The sequence below is a fragment of the Erinaceus europaeus genome, chromosome 2, assembly GCF_950295315.1.
Source record: "Erinaceus europaeus chromosome 2, mEriEur2.1, whole genome shotgun sequence".
Classification (NCBI taxonomy): Eukaryota; Metazoa; Chordata; class Mammalia; order Eulipotyphla; family Erinaceidae; genus Erinaceus; species Erinaceus europaeus.
The window spans coordinates 143,366,859-143,392,348 of NC_080163.1; the positions used below are offsets into that span (position 1 = coordinate 143,366,859).

Below are 25,490 nucleotides of genomic sequence, written 5' to 3' on the forward strand. Positions count from 1 at the left end.
GGGAAAAGACTGTTAATTCCTAGAAAAGACTGCTCCTAGTGAAGTAAAATGCCAGCTGACACTCAATAAAAGGACCTTCCCTGGGGAAGAGTGGGTAGTGTTTTGGAACTGAAACCCCTGGAGTCAGATTGCCTAGGAAGCAACTCAAAACTGGGTGAGGGGAGTACAGTGCATATCCTCTTGGTCTTAGATTTCTCCCATTTCAAACAATCAGTATGATGATCCATTCAACACAGGAACTAGAATAAAGTAGGATTTGGCTATTGTTAAAAACAGCAGTAGGCAACCCAAGGAGACCTTCATGCTTTGAAACCAAGTGTGACACAAGTCAGCCCTTGGTTTAGTGTGAGCATGTGGCAACATGTGAAGGCTGAATTGGCTGTCATATCCTGCTGGGAGAAAGATGCTGCCCTGCACTCTCTCACATCCTTCCCTCCCCTGCCAGAGACTCTGAATGCTATTGCTGCTCTAAGCTGCCAAATAACTCTAGATTCCTTATGTTTACTCTAAGATGTTGCTCCTTGCCTAAGGCAGGGGCATCTCTGTGAGAACCAAAGGGAGAAATACCATGCTTTCTGGCATCAGCATCTGATTGTGGTCTGAGGTCCAGTGGCCCTGCGCATGTGCCTTAATAAGTGTGTGACTTCTTAGCATGAGATTTGCATGTGAACCTTGGTTCAAATTATTTGGTGTAGTCATTTCTCCTTTCCTCCCTTATATTATGTAAAGTGTTGCTATATGCATATATTTACATGTATCTTTCAGGTAGTTTTAATACCTTTTGGAATAAAACAGAATGTATGCAAAGTGATATGAACTACAGAGAGATGCAGGGTGGAGTCTGTGCCCAGTGAATTTTCAAAAGGTTTTTCTTCAGGAGGACCTAGATTCCTGCAGGGCTATTAAACTTGCTGCTGCTTCTGTCACTAGATTAAAACTGATTTTCACATCTGTCTATCCCTGTAATTTTTTCTCTGTCCGTGGATGGGAATCACTGTCATTCTTTGCAGACCCTTCTCACACCTGACTGGCACTTGATAGTAATGAAGAGCCTTGACATCAGAGGGAGGGTCTCTGTGGTTCCTTACTTACTTCCCTCCCAGAGGGCTCAGCCCCTCCTTCCATAAAACAGAATTCAGTGAGATGGGTCAGTGTTCTTTTCCTTCTGTCATTCCTGTTTGTCTTTGAAATATTTAGACATGCTTATACTGGTTATTATTATTGTTGTTGTTGTTAATTATTGCCACTAAGATTATCGCTGAGGCTTGGTGCCTGCATGACAACTCCACTACTCCTAGAGACCATCATTTCCTTTTTATTTATTTATTTATTTATTTATTTATTTATTTATTTATTTTTATTGAATAGGATAGAGAGAAGTTGAGAGGGGAGGGAGGGAGAGAGAGAGAGAGAGATTTGTAGACCTATTTGACTACTTTTGAAGCCTCCCCCCTGCAGGTGTGGATCAGGGGCTCCAACCTGGGTTCTTTCACACAGTACTGTGTGTGCTCAAGTGGGTGCACCACTGCCGAGCTTCCTCTGGTGCTCTAACACCTCCTATGTAGTACTAGAGCTCAGACCTGAGCCACATGCATGAGAAAGTATGAACCCTCCATGATGATAGTTATCTTAAATGTTTTCAAAGGAAATTATCATTACTGTTATTGATGATAGACAAATACCACTTGCCTTACACAGTAGCTCCAAAATAATTAAAATATTTCCATTTTTAAAGATTTTTTATATGATATAGAGTTTCAGATGAAAGCAAGTGGTCATAACAGCACTCAGGTATATAGAGAATGGAACCAAGAACCTCATATGTTACGTCCTTTGGTTCTATCAGTTGACCTAATTCACCCACTAGAAGCAATATTTTAATGTGAGGAAATAATTGTAAGAGCTTTAGAGTATTTTTAGATAAATTTTTAATTTCTATTTTCATCAGTTTTGCCACCAGGGTTATTACTAATGCTTAGTGCTTGTACAATGACTCCATCATTCCTGCTGGCCTCTCCTTCCCTCCCCTTCCCTTCCCTTCCCTTCCCTTCCCTTCCCTTCCCTTCCCTTCCCTTCCCTTCCCTTCCCTTCCCTTCCCTTCCCATCCTCCCCTCCCCTCCCCTCCCCTCCCCTCCCCTCCTCTCCTCCCCTCCCCTCCCCTCCTCTCCTCCCCTCCCCTCCCCTCCTCTCCTCCCCTCCCCTCCCCCTCCCCTCCTCTCCTCCCCTCCCCTCCCCTCCTCTCCTCCCCTTCCCTTCCCATCCTCCCCTTCCCTCCCCTCCCCCCTCCTCTCCTCCCCTTCCCTTCCCATCCTCCCCTTCCCTCCCCTCCCCCTCCCCTCCCCTCCTCTCCTCCCCTCCTCTTCTCTCCATTCCTTTTCCCTTCTTTTCTTATTGTTGCTGGGGCTTGGTGTTGTCACTATGAATCCACTGCTTCTGGTGGCTATTTTTTCCCTCTTTTTCTTTCCATTATACTTGATAGGACAGAAAAATTGAGAGAGGAAGGGAGATAAGGAGGGAGGGTGGGAGGGAGAGAGAGAGAGAGATCTAAAGATCTGAAGATCTGCTGCACTGCTTGTGAAACACCCCACCTGTAGGTGGGGAGTTTTCTTTTTTAACTTAAATTTAATTTTACTAGTGATTTAATATTGATTTACAAAATTGTGAAATAACAGGAGTATAATTCCACACTGTTCCCACCACCAGAGTTCTGTGTTCCCTCTATTGGAAACTGCAGTAATTCTCTCAAGATCACAGATATGGGTTGACTACTATTTCTATAAGTATCTATATTTGGATAAGTATCACTTATTCTATGGTCTTGCCCTCTCTTTTCTTCTTTTATAACCAGAGCACTGCTCACCTCTGGCTTAGCCTGGTGGTGGTGGTGGTGGGGGGGGATTGAGCCTGGGACATTGGAGCCTCTGGCATGAGAGTTTCTTTGCATAACCATTATGCTATCTGCCCTCAACAGGACCTCTCTTTTTTTCTAAATCATACCTCCACCTATTGCTACTTCTGAATGTCCTTCCTTTTTCCCTCTTCTTTCTCACTATCTTGATGGAAGTGGAATTCGGACCCCTCTGGTCATCTTTCCCTAACAATTCACCTCTGGGAGTATGGGCCAAAATTCTTTTTAGGGTGCAGAAAGTGAGTTCCGGCTTCTGTTATTGCTTCTCCCCTGGACATGGCATTGACAAACTGATCCATGCCCCAGCCTGTTTCTATATTTCCCTAGTGAGGTAGGTCTCTAGAGAGGTGAGGTTCTGAAAAACACATTGGTTTGCTTTTGATAGAAGCCTAAGCATTGAGAGGAAGAGAAATAAAGAGAAGGAAAGATCCCTGTAGCACTGCTCCACCACTAGTGAAGCTTTCCTCCTGTAGGTATGGTCTGGGGCTTGAAGTCAGGTCTTCATACATGGTAATGTCTGTGTTTTACTATATGCACCACAAGCAGGCCCCTAGAGAAAATTTTTAAAAAGAACTACAGAGAAGCAGTATAAGAAAATCCACTGCTGGGTAGACTGCCTTCTCTGTGAAAATAGAGATTTGTTTAGAAATTGTGCTTTGCTTAAGATTAGTATTGAAAAAGAATTGAGGTTTTTCCTTACGTTCTGATTCACTGTTATTTGCTGCAAATGATAATAGTAATTTGTTGAGTTTATATTGTTTAGGGCATTGCACAGATTTCTTTATATTTCTTTATATTGAACACAGAAAACTGATTTTTATGGTGATTGTAACTAATGTTTTGTGAACAGTGAACTGCACTGTAGTAACAATAACATAATGAGCCTACATTTTATGATCTCATTTTTCCTGGTCTTTTCACATTTCTATGAGGAATTATGGTAAAGAATTAGAACTCTATGTTCAGTAGTTGTGATAAAGTCTCAACTTCCCTCCAAGGTCTAATTCCACACCTGTTCCTTCTTGCTTGTGGGCTACATACTCACTTGGTGTGTTTCCTGGGCAGGATCCTCCAGCTTTCTCTGATATAACCAGACCATCTTGTCAGGATGAATCCTGGTCGTGTGTACATATCACTATAAAACTAATGGGTGAGGGCAGGTGGTGGTGCACCTGGTTAAGTGCACACATTACAGTGCACAAGGACCCAGGTTCAAGCCTCTGGTCCTCACCTGCAGGGGAAAAATTCCACGAGTGGTGGAGCAGGGCTGCAGGTGTCTCTGTCTCTCTTCCTCTCTGTCTCCCACTCCCTTTTCAATTTCTCTCGGTTGGTCTCTGTCCAACAATAAATAAATACAAATATTTTTTAAAAAATTAAAGGGCAGGATGACCACTCTTGCCCTTATTGCCCTCTGTAAATACCTTGTCCTCTTTAAGTTGCTCTACCTCATGGTTAAGACTTGAGTCATGAAATCACAGACTATGCCGAGTACTAGAGGAAAAGGTTCCAAGAGATGCCATAGCTTCATCATTCCTCAAGTGTGATGTGGTCATAATTGTGCTGTGGAGGGTGGAGTAATTTTGGCTAGGAAACTGATATCTCCAATTAGAAAAATCTGTAGGCTCAGGGTAAGAAAAATCTATGCTGACCATCAACTCTACCCCTGTACTCGGTGCCAAAACTCATTTTATAATTTGCTGAATAAGTAATGTGGCTTACTTATTTCCATAGTTGAACAGTCAACATAAGAACAACATGTGTGCCTGTGTAATTTACAACACAAGAGAGGTACATCAGTCAGGAATACATAGAGAAAAGTCTTTCTCAGAAATACCAAAGTGGCTTTCTCTGCTTAAGTGGTTAGATAGAGATTTTAATATATCAACACTGTAGCAAAAGACCTTGCAGGGCCCTTGATTTGAATACAAATAGGACCATTTACCTGCCACTTCACACTAATGTTTCAAGCCCAGCCTAGTAAATACAATGGCCTAACTCTATTCAACTGTGGGCAATGCTATTTTCTTTTCATACTCAGTTGCTATCAATAGAATTGGTAAATAGACTTCAATCGTAATCATTTGGGGAAAAAAAAAACACTCAAATTAAAACAAATCTGTCTGCCTGCCTGTGCCTAGGGCATGAGTCTAGGAGCAACACATAGACAAAGCTTCCTACCACAATATTAGATTCCTGCTATGATGTTGGTATAAGGTTTCCCCCCAGATCTTCAAGAATGTGAGAGTTTCAGTGTACACATGAAGAATATGATTCCACCAATAAAATGCAGCTAGCTATAAATGAAACATTTTAATGGCTCACTTCCCCTGCTGGCCCTGAATGAATCCAGTGTACCTAATGAGGTGTGATGAGGATGCAGAGTGCCTGCCAGACTTACTGTTGGCTTGCCTCAACCCCTCTATGGCCAAATCCACTTGTGAGCTTAAAGAAATGTCCAAGTCACTGCCCACCTCAGGCCTTCAGAAGTACTTACACATAGGTGAGGTTTTGAAGTCAAAGACTAACATTTTTATTTACACTAGCTCTTTTGTTCAAAATCTATTTAGGAGGTGTGGCTATAGAGTTACAGCAGCCTCACTTAGTTCTCCCCATCATCTGGGAAATGCAATGGGTATTACCTGAAGACTAAACAAATACAACCAGAATTTCTTCAGAAACTCACCAAGCCACAGGTGAATACAGACATGTTTGGCTCATGCACAGAAAAGGGGTGAGGGGGAGATGCCCAGTACAAAACATGGTGCTTAGGTATGGCTGGCATCAAATTGGAACATTGACAGCTGAGCCACTTCACTTCCGGTCCAAGTCTGTCAACAAAGAACTTTTAAAAAGAAAAAAAAAAAAGAGGGAGTTAGATGGTAGCACAGCTGATTAAGTGCACATGGCACAAAACACAAGGACCAGCATAAGGATCCTGGTTCAAGCCCCCAGCTCCCCACCTGCAGGGGGGTTGCTTCACAGGTAGGTCTGGAGGTGTCTTTCTCTCACCTTCTCTATATTCCCCTCCTCTCTCCATTTCTCTCTGTCCTATCTAACAACATCAATAACATCAACAACAATAACTACAACAAGAATAAAAAACAAGGGCAACGAAAGGGAAAAATAAATAAATAAATGCTTTAGGGGGTTGGGCAGTAGCACAGTGAGATAAGCACACATAGCATCAAGTGCAAGGATCCTGGTCCCGGTTCAAGCCCCTGGCTCCACACCTGTGTGTGTGTGGGGGGTCACTTCACAAGCAGTGAAGCAAGTCTGCAGGTGTCTCTTTCTTTCCCCCTCTCTGTCTAACTGTAACTTCTTGAGTTTCCCATCCTGTTGTTCCACAGAGGCTGGAGCAGCAGCAAGGAGACCCTATATTGACATCAAAGGACATTGACCCAGACTGGTGACTCAGGATAAAAATCCCCTCTCCTCCATCAAGATATATATATATATATATGCAGGGAAATTGAACACCTTAGCCTCAGCGCCTCCTACTGGCATAGTAGAAGAACATTAAATGTAGGATCACACATACACAATGACAGAAAATCCAAATAACTAGTCAGACACAGATCTAGAAAATGAGATAGATTTCAGAAAAATCATGAAATAACTTAAAAAACTTTAAGATTCAAGAACTCATTGATCATTTTACCAAAGAATTTCAAAGTACAGGAATACAGGGGGGAAAATGAATTCCAAGTAGAACTGCATAGTCTAAAGGATACATTGAATGGCGTTCAGGTTGAGGTAAGAGGCCTCATAAGCGGACTTAATCAGGTGGAGGTGAGAATAGCAACACTGGAAGACACAGCCACCATGCTCTGTGAATTTAAAACTCTTGGAGAAGAAAGGTTTAGGGAAAATGACGCGCTTCTCAATGAAATAGCCGACTCCATCAGAAAGATGAACATCAGAGTAATTGGGATCCCTGAAGGAGGAGAAGGATAGAGAGGAGTAGAGCACATATTCAAAGAAATTTTAACAGAATTTTTCATACTTGAGCAATGCTCAAAATATAGAAATCCAAGAAGGTGAACACACACCTAAATTTTTTAATCCAAAATGAAATACATCAATACACATTACTGTAAAACTATCCAAAACTAGGGACAAGGAAAAACTATTGCAGGTTTCCAGGGAAAGGAAGAAAGTCACAAAGAAAGGCAGAACCATCAGGCTTTTACCAGATTCCTCATCACAAACCCTAGAGGTAAGGAGGGAGTGGAATGGCATAAAGTATTAAATGACAAGAATTACCAGCCAAGAATTCTATATCCTGCTAAATGATCCTTCAAATATGAAGGAGAGAGAAAAAATCTTTTCAAACATTCAGAAACTGAAGGAGTCTACCACTACCAAAACTGCCTTGTAAAAATTATGGAGAGGAGTTCCATATAAAAAGAAGCAGCAAAGCGATTCCAACTTTTAATGAGATGATCAGTATTAGAATAAAACCAGGAACACAACAGGGAAAACCAGACATAGAAAAAGGGAGAGGAAAAATAGAGCAGCACAGTCTACTGTTGGTGAGCCAAGGCTACCTTAAAAAAACTGGGAACATGACCACTAACTACTGTGCCATGAGCAAGAAAACATTCATGCTTCTTGATCTCATGGAGTTGATTGACAATTTGAATTTGCATAGCTGTTATCTTAACAATAAGCATCCAAGAAGAGGTAGATGTATATAACAGAATGGAGTCTGTCCCTTAAGTAACCTAATTTTAAAAGGCAAAAGGACAGCCCTGCTTAATTTTGAGAACCATATTTTGTTTCTTTCTGAAAATAATGACCCAGAGAGAAATCTTTCCTATTTTGTTATAAATCACTCACATTCCTAGGAATAGTGCAGTTTAATTTATGTATTATCAGAAGAATGCAACAGGTTATTTAACTATTTCTTACAGACAGGAAAATGTCTGTGGTATGTACACACATATAAATACCTATCTGACTTTGTGAACTTGGAGCTTGCAAATACGTTGGTTTCCTGACTCCATTGAATCTGGCCAGATACAATAAAATGTTACAGATACTGTCTCTGCATTTGGTCATGGTAAAAAAATCACTGTTGTTCTTCATTTCACTTGGAAGTATTTCATCACACTGTCTGTCTGGATAGTTCACTAGCCTGGTAAAGTGATGTGTTCCTTAGTATCTCTATCTCTATATCTATCTATTAATCTTGGACTCATTCTCTAAATGAATGTCCTTATTTATGTCTTATTATTGTGTCTATAGCAAGCGGTTGAGTATAGCTGTTCAGTGATTTGTTATAGGTTCAAATTACCTGTGTCCAAGTCTTGCCTTTGGACTGCTTAATGACCGAGAATTAGAACAACTTTACTTAATCTTTCTGCACATCAATTTCTAGTTAGAGAGTGAAGAAAATCACAATATCTGATGTGGGGTTTTCTAAGATTACATTCTCTACTATAGGAGAGTACTTAGTCTAGGACCTAGCACACTGCAAGCTCTCAATAAATGTCAACAATCATCTTTGCCTGAAACCACAGTGAAGTGCTAAAAGAGTTAGCATCCTGTGTAAGTGATTATAATCAAGCCCGTAAATCTTCACAGGTATTAAATGCTTCACTAGGCACCGAAGTATTTGGGAAACAGTGACCACACATTTTCAAACTCAGTATTTTCCCAAACACATGGATTTACTGTCAGTGAGGAAATACCTATTGGTTATCCAATTTTTTCTCAATAGTCAGTTGTTTGCACAATAATGGTCTGCTTTACTGACTTTAACTACTTTGGAAAATAAAGTAAGCCACTCATCATGGCTTCAATCAAACTTGAATAATTTGGACCAAAAGAGTAGATTGTTCCCACCCATAAAAAATACAAGTCATTCCTATCACTTGACATCATGTAAATTAAAAGTCAATACCTTTTCAGTCCTTTAAAAATAAGAGAATACAGATCCAAGAAGGATGTCAGAGGACCTAGTGGGGGTTGTATTGTTATATGGAAAACTGGGAAATGCTATGCATGTACAAACTATTGTATTTACTGTTGAATGTAAAACATTAATTCCTCAATAAAGAAGAAAAAATATTGTTTTCTCTCCCTCTCTCTCTCTCTCTCTCTTTCTTTCTCTCTGCCTCTCTCTCTTTCTATCTTCTTTTATTGTCACCAGAGTTAGCTAGGGCTTGATTCTGACACAGTGAATCCACCAACAGCAGCCATTTATTCCTTTTTTCTTTTTATTTCTCTCTTTCTATTTTATTTGATAGGACAGAGAGAAATTGAGGGGAAGGGAGATAGAGAAGGGAAGAGGAAGAGAGATACCTGCAAATCTGTTTCATTGCTCTTGAAGCTCTCCCTCCTGCATGTGGGGAGCAGTGGCTCTCAAACTGGGTACTTGTACATAGTAACATGTGCAGTTAACCAAGTGTGCCACCACCCAGCCAACAGTTCTGTATTTCACCAATAAGCCAGTCTCTGTAGGTTAGCAGGCCAGACAAAATTGACTTAAAGGTTAGATTTCTGTTTTCATGGAGCTCAAGACTCTTGGATGTAGTACTGGAAGGGGCATTCAGACATAATAATGAAGAACTGAGGAGAAATCAAGAAGCAATATGATACACTAAGGAATTGGAAGACCTTGAGTCGGCACTAGGGAATGAGGGTAATTTTCACCAAAGCTTTAACTGAGAAGGAATGAAAGGAGTTCAGACTAAGGAACAAACAGTATGTGGAAAGAGGCACAGAGATGTGGATTCTGCTGGGCTTGGGGAACCTCAGGACTTATCTGGGCAGGAGATGAGATAGAGATAGACCAGGAAGAACTGTTTAAGCTGTGTTAATCAGTGTAAATATTCCCTTACTGAAAAAGTAGCCAATATTGCCAGACCATTAATATGAATTTTGCTGTCCTTGAAGTATATGTCTTCCATTAAGAAGAAAGTTGTTTACCTTACTATCAAATGCTGAGATATCTGTTCATCACAGCAAGGGAAAAATAAAATAAAATCAGCTTGGGAAGAAGTGGTAAATGTTACTTTGGAATAAAAACTGTTGTGAATGTCCAGCTTTCTTTGTCTTGTTAATTCTTTCTAAAACTTAAGCAGTTATCCATGTGGACAAATCTGAAATTTGCCTGAAACTCTATTACTTTCATTTCTGTTTGCTTGACATTCCCCCATACTTTTTATTTACAATTTTAACAGTATCTATTTAATTTTTATATGAAGGGGAGAAATAGCAAAAGAGCATCACATAGGAAGGTACTAGAACTCAGAGCCCCATACATGTAAGGACTGTGCCCTACCTGGTGAGTCAATGATTTCCTACAATAAATGAAAAGTTCTGGAAAGTAAAATAGCTAACATGTTAATAGCAAAATTAAAAACATGCTATTAGGAAGAGGCTTTTATTTTCCTCTTAAGTGTTCTCATGTTCTATAACAATATAAATAGGTTTTGGATATTTATGACTTATAGTGGGTGTGCTTATTTTCCATATTTTAACAATTTATTCCTTTTTTATGCAATAGAGAAATGGTCCTGGCAGAGTGGGAAGGGTAGAACCTTTGGAGCAAGAGAAATCTACATTTAAATTCCTATCCTGCTGCCAATTAGCTTTGTTATCTTGGGCAAGTTATTTAACTTCTCTGAGGTTTAATTTTCTTCTCTTTTAGGAGGTAGGGATAGAATAAAATAAAATAAGCCCCTCCCTGTGCAGTCAGGAAGATTAAAACAAAAATGAAAGTAGAAACATAAAGGCTATATATACTGAGGGTATAGATAAGTGGCAAAAACAACTGAAGCTTTCAGTATTGCGATTGTGGATATCTTAAAAGGGAGAAAGTGAAACTACATCTTTTGGGCAAGAAATGGGGATAAAACGTAGAGTATCAGGAGGCTTGCTCATATGCTAGATGACTGTTTGTTTATTCATTTCCCAGAGATATTACAAAGGCTGTGAATATTTATTTAGTTCTGCTCCCAATAGCCCTTCTAATAGGGAATTATTTGGGTACAACGAAAGACATTTGTAAATGCGGCTGATAAGACTGGCATTGGACAAGGAGAGTTTTGTTGGACACAAGAATTGTATTGTCCCTGGCTTCAGTTGTCAAGTGCTCGGGGAACCCAGAATTTATGGTGGCAGCACAATGGGCCTTTCAGGGCCTAGCTAAAGAGCTGTGAGATCCTGCTCCCCGGCTTTTCAGGGCTTCTAATCTTTTTATCGGCACAGGACAATGCCGGATTCAGCTGCTGCCTGAGCCTTCTGACTGTCCATTGGCTGTCAGGTATTGTGCAGTAATTACCATGGTGACAATAGACTCTCTCTAGGCTGTCCATCGGTGCTTTGGAAAATGGCAAAGGTTGTCACTTTGTATTAGGTGCTTCTGAAGGCATGGCTTACTTAGAAAAACTACTAAAGAGAAATAAAGATAATCGTGTTAAGAGTTTGATTTAAAGGGCCACTGTGTCAAATCCACTTGGAGCCCAGGATGTCTTTATGGATGTTTTCCTGTAATTACAGTCAGATGTTAGGTGTCACCTCGCTACAGGCAGGGGGTAGTCAGCTTTGGGGATTTTTCAGGGAGACTAAGCTATTGGGCAACTGCAGGAAAAGGTCTATGCTGAGCTAGGAAACTCTGAAAGATGCCTGAAATTCCTTGGAACTCAGATTGTTCATCTAAAAAAAAATAATAATGGTATATTGACTCGCATTAATATATGCTATATGATTGTCTATTAACATGCAAATATATTAATTTTATATAAATGCTTGCATTATCTGCCATATGGCTGTATGAATAGCAAATATACAAAAAATGGTAAAACTAATGTTTTAATCATGCACAATTGAAAAAGCATAATCTATATCTTTTCATAATCATAGCTGCTGATTACTGAGCACTACATTGAGTGACGTATTCCATTTATTATCACTGTTCTTCATAATATTCATATAAAATGGCTGTTAAACTGAGACTCTGAAAGTTCTTACTGAGAATCAAACTAGGTAAGAGAAAGACAGATTTTTTTTTTTTCTTACCAAAGCTCACCTCCCTAGCCTGTGTTTTTCAGAGAGAGGGAAAGATGCCATAATACCAAACCTTTTCTTAGAATCTTAGTACTTCCATGTGGTGTACCTGGAAATTAACCCTGAATCACACACATGGCAAAGCAGGTACTCCCTTAGGTGAACTATTCTGTAGGCCCTCTGGATTAAAAGACAAACAAACAAGAAGTGTTTGGTTGGTTGGTTGTTCATTTTAATAAGAGATCAAGATATGAGAGAGAGAGAGAAAGGTGAAGGTGAGAAAACCCAAAGTACTTCTCAGCTCTTGCATATGACTGTGCCACGTATTAAGCCTGTGATTTCTGGGGTCTCAGGCCCACAAGTCATATGCTTTGAGTGATCTCTGTGACCTTAGAGACTGGATTGTAAGTCCAATTCTCATACAGTCTATAAACCTATCATATAAAATATGTTTCACCATATGGTTGTGGAACTTTGGCAATAACAAAGAAAAAAAAGAAATAAAGAAAAGAAAAAAACTCCCAGTGCTAATTACTATTTAGGTCTGTTCATCTTTTCAAGGATAGCTGGAATATATGACACCTCACTAAAAGGAGTTCTCTTCTGCATAAAGCTCAGAATCTATTGCCTTTATCTTCTATCCTTTTTTTCTTATCACAGAGCCAGAAAAACACAGTAGCAACGACAAAATAACTTGTTTTCTTCTAGACCTAGTGAGATGTCAGTTGCCAGTGGTTGACTTATTTGTCCAATGACAGCATCAAAAACATGTTGCTTCACACACACACACACACACACATTTATATACACAAAATTTTATTCTATTTTTTTCAACTTCACTATCACTTTATTGAGGGAATGTTGATTTACAGGACTGATGATTTATTAGATTACATTTTTGCATTCCCTCAAGATAGATGTCAGTTTATCTCAGCTTCCATCAAACTTTCATTCTATCCTAAGATAGAGATTTAGATCCCTACCCTCCGGATAGAGTTCCTGCCTTTTCCTTTCTGAGTCTTTGTTCTGCTTCAATAGACTACAGTTCACTGAGGTTATTTATCTTATAGTAATATATTTGTTCATAGTTTTAGTGTTTTATCTAGTACCAAAATATCTGAAATTCCTTGCTACATTAGAATACCAACAGATAGAAATTATCTGTGCTCACATACCAGAGGAGTAGGTGGGATTTTTTTTTTTTACCCCAGGAGATGAATTTTGTTGTGGACTCTTAGAGCTGGCAAGAAAGGATTCGACTTGGTAGTAATCCTGCCCAGTTCTGGTGCTTCCTTGCTGTAATGCATTTGGGCATTTACCACTGTTTCTTCATCTGTAAAATGGAACAGTCACAGCTCCCCTTAGTGGCAGCCCTTTCCTTTTTAACCCATTGGTTCTCTGCTATACCTGGCATGTGTGTGTGTGTGTGTGGGGGGGCATCCTGAAGCAAGTGATGATGAATGAGTGGGATGAGGACTATTTAAATCCAATTCACATGTATTTTCATCCCTTCCCCTTCCCCAGCCCTATATGTTGTTTTGCAATCATTGTGCTTTTGGGTAAAAATTTAGTCCAGATATAACTCTATTCTTGAAGGATATCCCATACATGGAGATTGATAAAACAATGTATTAGGCTTGGAGCAGAGATCCCAAGAAAGGGATGTCAGCATGACTGATGAGTCAAATAGAAGCATATAGCTTTTCATGGAGGGAATTGTCTGTACAATCAGAATGCAGTGAAATCAGTTTGCCAGGAATATACTACCTCTTAATCCGACTTTTCTCTTTGATTTTCTCTTTGCATTTCATTTCACATTCTTGGCTTCACGGTGTTCTCGCTGAAATGGTATCTAGCATTATCCATGCATCTTAACAATTTCATACTGAGGGGTAGTTGACCTGTTAATAAAAGGAACAAATAGGGACAGTGTCTTTAGGGAAGTTACCTGGAGGTGGGGTGGAGTAGGAAGCGCTGCATACCTTGGGAAATGGGTAGAAAACATCTGAGAGTAGGTAAGAGTGGAAATAACATATGTAGAGTTGTATCTTCAAGGTTTACATGTGTCCACATGAGTCCAGGTCTTGGTGAATTGTGGGAAATGAGCCTTTCACACAAGAGCACCAATGAAGAAAGAAAAGAATGTTTCCTGTGTACTCACACAGCTCTCTGAGAACCAGTGAACTCCTTTTATCCTCATCAACTATGCTAAAAGCACAAAAACTTAGATTTCTTTGTCTTTTACCAGTACTTTCCACAGGACTCATATCATCTCTTTCTCAAACATTTGCCATGGTTAGAAGTTAGTCAATTAAGTCATTTGTTTTTGTTCTCCTTCCAAAGTCCTTAATTATCTGAGGAGGCTTTTGAGGAAAGAAGTTTTATAGGAAGCATTTTGTAGGGAAGGAAAAAATGCAAAGTGGGAGTTCAATTAGCTTTTATAGATCTGAGAAGTAAATTTTAAAAACACTAGCCATAGATGCTATTGTATTATTGAAGAAGAAAAAAAGAAGTTCTTTTTTTTAAATTTTTTTTTATTTAAGAAGGGATTAATTAACAAAACCAGCGGTAGGAGGGGTACAACTCCACACAATTCCCACCACCCAATCTCCATATCCCACCCCCTTCTCCGATAGATTTCCCATTCTCTATCTCTCTGGGAGCATGGAACCAGGGTCATTGAGGGTTGTAGAAGGTAGAAGGTCTGGCTTCTGTAATTGCTTCCCCGCTGAACATGGGCGTTGACTGGTTGGTCCATGCTCCCAGTCTGCCTCTCTCTTTCCCTAGTAGGGTGTGTCTCTGGGGAAGCTGAGCTCCAGGACATATTGGTGGGGTCTTCAATCCAGGGAAGCCTGGCTAGCAATCTGATGGCATCTGGAAATTGGTAATTGAAAAGAGAGTTAACATATGAAGCCAAACAAATTGTTGAGCAATCATGGACCCAAAGCTGGAATAGTGGAGAGGAAGTGTTAGGGAAGTACTCACTGCAAACTATAGTGTACTTCTGCTTTCAGGTATATATTTTGCAGTAGTTTAGGGATACGTGTGAACATAAGCTCTCTCTCACAGAAACTGGTGTATATCTAGGTTTTTGGTGTATATCTAGGTTTTGTTAGAAAGTGAACCACCTGAGATGAAACTAGAGTGTACTATAAAAGGAAAGGTCTGACCCGAGTAATGAAGCTGAAGGGTTGTCATTCCACACGTGAAGTCTCTGGACACAGTCTGAGGTGAAGCATGTTGAGGTGGCAATCGTTGCGTTGGTTAGGTTGTGGTCTGCGGATGCAATATTATTTGATATGGATTAGGAGAGGCATACGGGAAAGTGGGCCCTATCCAAGGGTTCCAGGACTGGGGGAAGTAGGGGCTCTATAGTGGAGATGTGAGGTTCCTGCTGTCTTAGGGTTCAAAAAGACAATCGATAGTTAATGTTATCATCACATTATTTGGTAATTGGGTTAACTTTGAAAAGTCAAAGTCCTTTTGTTATGGTTTGCTGTACAGTACCCAGTATCTTGTATATAGTTGTGCTATTGGATGATTCTAATCTACTTGGTCTAGGCTTTTGAGAGAGTCCGCATATCAAATACACAGCCTATATATTAAAAAGATTCAGTTTGTGTTTTGAAAAACTTTGAGACATACAATTGATTTTCCCCCTCTCATATTAATTAACTAGTGATTTATATGTCTACATTTTGCTAGGAGTGTACATAAACACCATTCCCACCACCAAAAGACTGTGACCCATCCCTCCCACGCACTCCCACCCACTCCCACCCCCCACTGGCCCAGGAAGCTGCATGTCTACCCCTCACCACAGGGCTTTTACTTTGGTGCCCTACTTACAATTTGGTCAGGTCCTGCTTTTAGTTTCCCTTTCAGATCTTCTTAGTCAACGTCTGTTGATGAGTGGGATCATCCCATATTCATCTTTATCTTTCAGATTAGCTCACTTAACATAATTCCTTCTAGCTCTGTCCAAGATGGGTCAGAGAAGGTGGGTTCATTGTTCTTGAGAGCTGCATAGTATTCCATTGTGTATATATACCACAGCTTTCTCCGCCACTCATCTGTTGTTGGGCACCTGGGTTGCTTCCAGGTTTTAGCTATTATGAATTGTGCTGCTGTGAACATAGGAGTACACACCTCTTTTTGGTTGGGTGTTATGGAGTCCTTGGGGTATAACCCCAGGAGAGGAATTACTGGATCATATGGAAGGTCAATGTAAGCCTTGTGAGAGTTTTCCAGACTGCTCTCCACAGAGGCAGCAATGTAAAAGGGTTCCTCTGTCCCCACAGCCTCTCCAGCATTTGTTACTGCTGTCCTTTTTGATGTATGCCATTCTTACAGGAGTGAGGTGGTATCTTAGTGTTGCCTTAATTTGCATTTCTCTGACAATCTGCGACCTAGAGCAGTTTTTCATATGTTTGTTAGCCTTTTGGATCTCCTCTGTAGTGAATGTTCTGTTCATATCCTCTGCCCATTTTTGGATGGGGTCATTTGCTTTTTTGGTACTAAGTTTGCTGAGCTCTTTATATATTTTGGTGATAGTTTCTTGTCTGATGTATGGCATGTGAAGATCTTCTCCCATTCTGTGAGGGGTCTCTCTGTTTGTTTAATAGTTTCTTTGGATGTGCAGAAGCTTTTCAATTTGATGTAGTCCCATTGGTTTGTTTCTGCTTTAGTATTCCTTGCAATTGGGTTTGATTCATCAAAGATGTCCTTGAGGTGTAGGTGGGAAAGTGTTTTACCAATGTTTTCCTCTAAGTATTTGATTGTTTCTGGTCTGACATCTAGGTCTTTGATCCATTTGGAGTTGATTTTTGTTTCTGGTGAGGTAAAGTGGTTCAATTTCATTCTTCTGCATGTTACAACCCTGTTTTCCCAGCACCATTTATTGAAGAAAGCCTCCTTTTTCCATTTAATGCTTTGGGCCCCCTTATCAAAGATTAGATGTCCATAGGTATAGGGATGTATTTCTGGGCTTTCAATTTTGTTCCACTGGTCTGTGTGCTTATTTTTGTTCCAGTACCATGCTGTTTTTATGATGATGGCTTTATAATATAGTTTAAGGTCTGGGAGTGTGATGCCTCCATTTCTGTTTCTTTTCCTCAATATGGGTTTTGCAATTCTAGGTATTTTCGGTTCCAGATAAATGATTGTAGTTTTTGTTCTATTCTCTTTAGGAAGCTTGGTGGAACTTTGATGGGTATTGCATTAAATTTGTATATGGCTCTGGGGAGTATATTTATTTTGATGATGTTTATCTTTCTAATCCATGAGCATGGGATATCTTTCCATTTCTTGGTATCAGTTTCTATTCCTTGAGTAGCGACTCATAGTTTTCAGCATACAAGTCTTTCACGTCTTTGGTTAACTTTATTGCTAGGTATTTGTTTGATTTTGCTGACACAGTAAATGGGAGTGATTTCTGGATATCTTTTTCTTCAGATTTAGTGTTTGAATAAAGAAATGCCAATGATTTTTGTACATTGATTTTGTAGCCTGAGACCTTGCTATATTACCTAATAACTTCCAGTAATTTTCTGCTGGATTCTTTAGGTCTTTCTATGTATACTATCATATCATCTGCAAATAGTGAGAGCTTGACTTCTTCCCTTCCAATCTGTATTCCTTTGATTTCTTTCTCTTGCCTGATTGCTATGGCAAGAACTTCCAATACTATGTTGAAGAGTAACGGTGACAGTGGACAGCCCTGTCTAGTCCCTGATCTGAGGGGGGAATGCTTTCAGCTTCTGTCCATTGAGTATGATGTTGGCTGTAGGTTTGCTATATATAGACTCAACTATCTGAAGGAATTTCCCGTCTATTCCTATTTTTTGTAGATTTTTGAGCATGAATGGGTGTTGGATTTGTCAAAGGCTTTCTCTGCATCTATTGAGATAATCATGTGGTTTTTGGCTTTGCTTTTATTGATGTGGTGAATGACATTGATTGACTTATGGATGTTGAACCAACCTTGCATTCCTGGGATGAATCCCACTTGGTCATGATGAACAATCTTTTTGATATGTTGTTGTATCTGGTTGGCCAAGATTTTGTTTAATATTTTGGCATCTATGTTCATCAGAGATATTGGACTGTAGTTTTCCTTTTTTGTTCTGTCCCTATCAGCTTTTGGTATCAGGGTGATGCTGGCTTCATAGAAGGTGGAAGGGAGTATTCCTGTTTCTTCAATCTTATGGAAAAGCTTAAGAAGTATGGGTACTAACTGTTTCCTGAAAGTTTTGTAGAATTCATTTGTGAAGCCATCTGGTCCAGGACTTTTGTTGTTGGGGAGATTCTTAATAATAGTTTCAATTTCTTTGTCTGTGATTGGTGCATTTAGATTTTGTAGTTCTTCTTGGTTCAGTTTTGGAAGGGCATATGCTTCTAGGAATTGTTCCATTTCTTCCAGATTCTCTAGCATGGTGGCTGGCGTATAGTTCTTCATAGAAGTTTCACAGGATTCTCTGGATTTCTGTGGTGTCAGTTGTGATATCTCCTCCACCGTTTACAATTCTATTAATTTGAGTCTTCTCTCTTTTTTGGCTGGTGAGTCTGGCTAGGGGTTTGTCAATTTTGTTTAATCTTTCAAAGAACTGACATTTGGCTCCATTGATCTTTTGTATGGTTCTTTTATTTTTGATGTTGTTTATTTCTGCTCGAACTTTAGTGATTTCTGTCCTTCTGGTTGCTTTAGGGTTCCTTTGTTCCTCTAAGTCCTTGAGGTGTGCAGTAAGGTCGTTCATTTGAGCTTCTTCTTGGTGTTTAATATGTGATTGTATGGCTATAAGTTTCCCTCTCAGTACTGCTTTAGCTGTGTCCCAAATATTTTGATAGGTTGTGTCTTCATTTTCATTTGTTTCCAGGAACATTTGAATTTCCTGCTTGAGTGAGTCTCTGACCCAGTGGTTCTTAAGGAGCATGTTGTTTAGTTTCCACATTCTGTGTCTTTTAATAATTGTCTGTTTGTTGTTAAATGTTAGTTTTACTCCACTGTCATCTGAGAAGATGCTTGGGATGATTTCAATGCACTTGAATTTATTGATGCTGTCTTTGTGGCCTAACATTTTGTCTATCCTTGAGTATGTGTTATGTGGATTTGAAAAGAAGGTGTATTCCAGTTTTTTGGGGTGGAGGAGTCTGAAAATGTTCAAGAGGTGTAGTCTGTCGATTTCTTCATTCAATTCTCTTGTTTCTTTGTTGGTTCTCTGCTTTGTTGATCTGTCTAAGTGTGATTGTGGGGTATTGAAGTCTCCCACTATTATTGTATTACTATTGATATATTTTTGAAATTCTTTCAGTAGGTGCTTGATGTATTTACATGGTCCGTCATTGGGTGCATATATGTTAATAATTGTTAAGTCTTTTTGGCTGATTGATCCTCTAATCATTATGTAATGTCCTTGCCTATCTTTTAGAACTTTATTTAATTTAAAATCTATTGTGTCTGAGATGAGAATGGCTGTTCCTGCCCTTTTTTGTGGTCCGTTAGGCTGTATGATAGTTTTCCATCCTTTTACTTTAAGTCTGTGTTTATCTTGTTGTGACAAACGGGATTCTTGCAAGCAGCATATGGTTTGGTTATGTTTTCTGATCCATTCCCCTCCCTGTGCCTTTTGATGGGTGAGTTTAAGCCATTGACGTTTATTGATATTATGGATTTAATGTATTGTAGTGCCATTGTTCAAAAAAAATTTTTGTTTGCTCTGATATATTGCAAGTATTATAGTGATGTTCTTGTTTATAAGAGGTCTTTTTGAACCTCTTTCAGGGCCGGCTTGGTGATTGTTGCCTTCTTTAACTGTTGTTTATCTAAGAAGGTTTTGATCCCTCCATCTAGTTTGAATGAAAGTCTAGCAGGCTATATTATCCTTGGTTGAAACCCTTTTTCATTCAGGGATCCATAGATATCTTGCCATTCTCTTCTGGCTTTTAGAGTTTGAGTGGAGAAGTCTGCAGATAATCTTATGGGTTTTCCCTTATATGTGACTTTTTGTTTCTCTCTTGCAGCCTTTAGGATCCTTTCTTTATCCTTACTTCTTCTCATTGTGACTATGATGTATCTTGGTGTCTTCAGGTCTGGGTTGATTCTGTTTGGTACTCTCTGGGCCTCTTGAATCTTGATGTCCTTTCTGTTATTCAGGTCTGAGAAGTTTTCTTCTATTATTTCCTCTAGAATGTTTGCTTCCCCTTCCTCTCTTTCTTCCTCTGGCAGGCCAATTATACGAATGTTACTTCTTTTGAGATCATCCCATATGTCTCTGTTGTTGTTTTCAGTGTCTTTCAATTTCTTTTTTAGCTCTTTCACCTCTTTCTTCATTTTCTCTAACTCATCCTCTGTCTGACTAATTCTGTTTTCTGCTTCTGTTAGTCTGCTTTCCCTTGCCTCAGCTTCTTTCTTCATTACAGCTATTTCAGCTTTCAGTTCTCTAATTGCCTCAAGATAATCAGTATTTTCCTTGGGGGTCTCAACTCTTGTTTCCCTAATACTGCCATTCCTTTCCTCCAATGTTGTTTTCATTTCTGTGATTAATAAGTTTATTATTGCTTGCATACTTTTCTTATCTATGGTTACTTCTGGCTGATTTGTAGTTTCTTCTGGGCTCCTGTCTTCATTCACTGGAGTAGCAGTTTTGTTTGTTTTTGACCTACCCATTTTTTTATTTATGTGTTTCTTTTTTTTTTTTATGCTCTGTTGTTCCTCAGTTGTTGTGTCTTGAGTACAAGTAACACTGTACTAAATACCTTTATGACAATTGCACTCACCAACCTCAGGGAATACTGTAGGAACTGAAGCAAGTATTGAAGTAGTTTAATCATTACCAGTTAGCCAAACAATTTCTCCAGGCCGTGAATAAATAGTAATCAAATCCCAGTGAATAATAAAAAGAAAAGAAAGAAAGGATAGCAAGAATAGACAGTTATGCAAATCTACTATCCACTGTATATTCTAGGGGTAACAAGAGGGGAAAGGGAAGTAGAGCAGAGATACACACATAGAGAGTCCACTCTGAGTCAGATTTCTTCCCCAAAATAATTCACAAATACAGAAAGGCAAAGAAAAAGGAAGAAGTGTATGACAAGATAAAAAAAAAAGAGGCAAGAGAGAGAAAAGGGAAAAGATAAGAAAAAGAGCTGTAGTTTAAGAGCAGTGAAAGGAAATTCCCAAATGTGTATCAGTGAATTCAAAAAAAGCACACTGTTTCTTGGTGTGGAGGCTGGGGGCTGTGACTTTGGAAGCTGTATGATTAAGGAAGAAAGGATGACAATAATGAGAAAAAGAAAAAAAAAATAAAGAAAGAGAGAGAAAAAAGAAAAAGATAAGAAAATGAACAGTCATAAAAGTACAGTGAAAGGAAAGGGTTTTTTTTATGTATTTATTTTTAATTATTTAATTAGCTATGTGGGGTGAGGTGGGGGGTTGGCTACTTAGAAAGAAAAAAGGCCAGAGGTTTCAGAAGAGTATATACTTAGAATTAATGATACTCTCTGGTGGGACAGGAATTTGATAAAGAAAAGGAGCTCCTAGCAGGGGATCCTGCTAGGAGCTGGTCCCCAGGGACTGGGTATGGGGGCGGGGGGTGCAGGGAAGGAGGTATGCTTAGAAATTAAAAGGAAGAAAAAAAAATTTTCCCCTTTTTTCCTACTCTAATTCTTAACCTAAATTAAGTTATAGTCACCTCCTTGGTGTCACCGCTAGGACCCCTTATTAGCTAGCCTACTAAAGGCAGAAAATCCTACCATTTCCAGGAGATGTGGTCAGAGCTCCGCCACTAGCAGCTTCTCAGTCCGCCATCTTCTGGGAACCGAAAAACAGAAGTTCTTAGACCATGAAGTTCATGGTTCTTGAATGTTTCTGAGTGTACACCTTAGATAAGAATGTTACTTGTTTGAGTTGTAGGCTGAGAAAGGGATTCATGATTCCTGATGTGGCTATATATATTTGAAAAAAAAATTCTGATGAGCTGTTTTTAACAGTCTATCCATGTTTAAAGTGATCTTGTGAGCTATTAATAATATACTATCCCCCAAATTAGAAACTTGTAACTACAATTTGTTATTAGCTTTCCTAGTTGAATTAATGAACTAGTTTTAACTTAGGACTTCTCATTCATGTAAGGACTTCTTATTCCATGTAGTCAGGTGGATGGAGTGCATGTCAAAAGGTGACTGGGGTTCATGTCAAAGACACCACCTTCACTCACCACCTGTCACCTCAGCTTGATACCCTGAAGAGCCATAGATAGACGGCCAGGAACTCCTCCCTGTCCACATCACTTTTCTATGTGACTATCTAGATTTTTCTTTATAGCACAGTAGTCTGTATTGGAGGCTGATTTCCCCTACAGTAAATGTTTTAAAAGGACATACACACAAAAAAGCAAAGTTTCTTAGGATTCAGCTTCTCTTGGACAGTTAAGATTTACTTAGAAGGCCACTACACAAGGACATGAATATTTGTGGGTGTGGTTTATTTTTTATTTTTAAAGACTAAGTGTAACATAAGACATGACTGCATAGTCAGATCCAGCCAGGTCCTTCTTTATCCGATATATGAAATACGAAATACCCCATGCAACTTTCTCCTTAACTCTGTGAGCATCTGGGAATAATCTCTGTGTTACTCGGTCCTGGACATTCTGGAAATAGCACACAATAAGATGTCTTTACTGTTTTATTGTTGTTGTTGTATGTGTGTTGCTACAGTGATGAAAACTAAATGCTATGAACAAATTTTCATAAATTGACTATTCAGTATTGCTATTGTTTTGGAGAAGGCACTGCATATGAAAAGCCCATTAGTAGGAATCAAGATGTGCCAAAGTAAAGTAGACTGGAAAAAAATGAAGTATAATAAGTAAAGTCCTTGTAAGAAGCTGTGAAGCCCTTAATATAGGCTGAGTTGATCCTAGAAAGTAGAAGCTCTAAAGATGAAGGACATTCAAGAACTTCTTTATACTGTTGTGTGAGGTAAGCTATGCCAGCCACCACCTGCCTTGGTTCAGTGCCTCAGTTTTTAAAGAGGACACCTGTTCAGACATTCCATATTCTTATCTTCATTCATTCAACAAATGTACACTGAGCAGCTGCTCTAGGCTAGGAAATGTGTTAGACGCTTTGGGAGATACGAAGATGAATCAGAGCAGAATCCAGCAGAACACAGCCCCCACACAGAGATCCCAGATGATCAAGTGGTGTGGGTGGGGGTTGCGTAGGAAGAATGTAGTCTTAACTAAGATTATGGTTCTATCTGTCCAATGCTGGGGCCTGCTGCCATGGGGATGGTATCTCCTATCCCCATCACCAACACTGTCTGCTTTTGCCCTTGAACTTCATTCCACAAGGATCTGAGAACACCACAATAATGCTTCCCACTTTTATGGGGAGGGGGGGTTTAGAGATTTACATAGGATTCAGATGGAATATCTATCAAAGCTACCTCTAAATCTTTATTAGTTATTAGTGCTAGAACATATGCATTGCTTGAGAAGTCAGAACAATCATTGCTTTAATCTTTGTTTTCCAAGTGCCAAGTTCACAAATAGTTCATCATATTCTTGCTCCATGGGAAGTTTTTTTGTATTTTTTTTTTTTTACTTTTCACATAGTCTCTCAACACATATCTTTCATTACATATCTCTCAACACACTTGCACTGTTATTTTCAAGGGAACTGTCTGCCTTATACAACTGTGTATCTAGCCCTGTTATCTAGCAGTGCATTATTCTATTGATTTGTGTTACCTCTAGGTAACTAATATATTTTTCTTTTTCTAATACATTTTTATTGGATAAAGCCAGAAAGGAATCAAGAGGAGTTATATTTGGAGAGAGAAAGCTAGACAGCTATAACACTGCTTTACTACTAATACAGCTTTCCCTCTGCAGGTGGGGACCTGTAGATTGAACCTGAGTCTTTGCACACTGTACCATGTATGCTCTATGAAGTTTGCTGCCACTTGGCCCCTCTAATGATATTTTCTTCCTTTCTTTTTTCTTTTGCAGAAGTCATTTCCTTTTTGGCTCAGTGGCCCTGAGGCATTTTCTCCTGTTGGTATTTGTTGAGTGATCAGTTAGATGGGTGGAGCGTGTTACAGAAATTGGCAGCAAGTATCCAATGGGTGAAGAAGGTAAGATGGACCATTTTTATTGAACTACTCTAATACCACATTATTCATGGGTACAGAAATCACCTACAGTGCCCATCCTCTTAAACTACTCTTGATTTTAGTCAACTTTAGAACCAGGCAGAGGCCTGCTTTCTTGGGCTTTGAAGAATGTGATGAGCCAATGTTGCTAGGTTCTGCTTTTTCTGTTTTCCTGAGGATTTAATGATTTATGGTATATTTGTTTACACAAAGATACAACCTCTCATTTCTCCATGATAAATATCTGCAAGATACTGTCTTCCGCAACCTCTTTTTCCATCATCATGCTCCAGGAATCCAGTATATTTTGATCCCATCCTTTTCCCTCTTTCCCCATTGTCTTATACTGTAACAAAAATAGACACACAGACAAGTGGAATAGAATTGTGAGTTCATAAATAAGCCTCACACCTACAGATATCTCATTTTTGACAAGGGATCCCAAAACATCAAATGGAGAGAGTCTATTCATAACAGGTCTTGGGAAAATTGAGTGGAAACATGCAGAAAAATGAAATTGGACAATCACATCTTTTTCTTAAATATCTATTATTTACTGCTACAGATAGAAATATACATATATATATATAGATATTAATAGAGATTATTCAGGAAGAATAAAAGGAAATAAAGAGGATTATAATTCATTAGTAATGATTCAGATTCTCATCTTGAAAGACTGACCAACTATTGTATTTCATTTCCCCCCTTCTTTTGAAAGTAACCCTTAAATATGAAAAATATGAATAAGGAGGCTTATTATCCATAAGGAAAATAGACTGCTATAAGACTCAGGTTCAAACGCCAAGCTCCCACCCATAGGCAGAGAGGCTTCACAAGCAGTGGAGCAGTACTGCAGGTATCTGTCTCTCCTCTTCTCCCTCTCTTATTTCTCTAAGAATAAATAAAAGGACAAAAGGGGGAGTTCCACCAAGGGTAGCATTATCCTTAAGAAACCAAGCCCCAGTGATAACCTTGATGACATAATAATAACAACAGGAAGAAGAATAGCACCTTCACCTGTTAGGTGGTAACTAGACCAATTTTTTTTCTATATGGAATCTCTTATCTCCAGAGAAATTTTCCACATGTTAGGGTTCTAGATCCACCTAATTCTTTAAAAAAGATTTATTATTTATTTATTTATTATTGGATAGAGACAGAGAGAAATTGATAGGGGGGAATAGAGAAGGAGAGAAACAGAGAAACACTTGCAGCTCTGCTTCACCACTTGTGAAGCTTTCCCCTGCAAGTGTGGACCAGGGGCTTAAATGCAGGTCCTTGCGCACTGTAATGTGTACACTTAACCAGCTGCACCACCACCTAGCCCCCACCTAATTCTAATATGGACCTGTTTGGACACAGAATTTCATATTGGGAAGCCCCCTACACTTGTCTATGGTCTAGTCA

The 25,490-nt window shown here is 39.2% G+C and overlaps 1 protein-coding gene across 1 annotated transcript in view; it reads left to right on the plus strand.

Annotated features, from left to right (window-relative positions):
- The window catches only part of CDH11 (cadherin 11), a 170,021-nt gene that overhangs the window by 53,067 nt on the left and 91,464 nt on the right, over nt 1-25,490 (plus strand). The window contains exon 2 of the mRNA XM_007517769.3: nt 23,938-24,062. The gene's annotated coding sequence lies outside the window, so the exon portion shown is untranslated. The remainder of the gene's footprint in view (nt 1-23,937; nt 24,063-25,490) is intronic.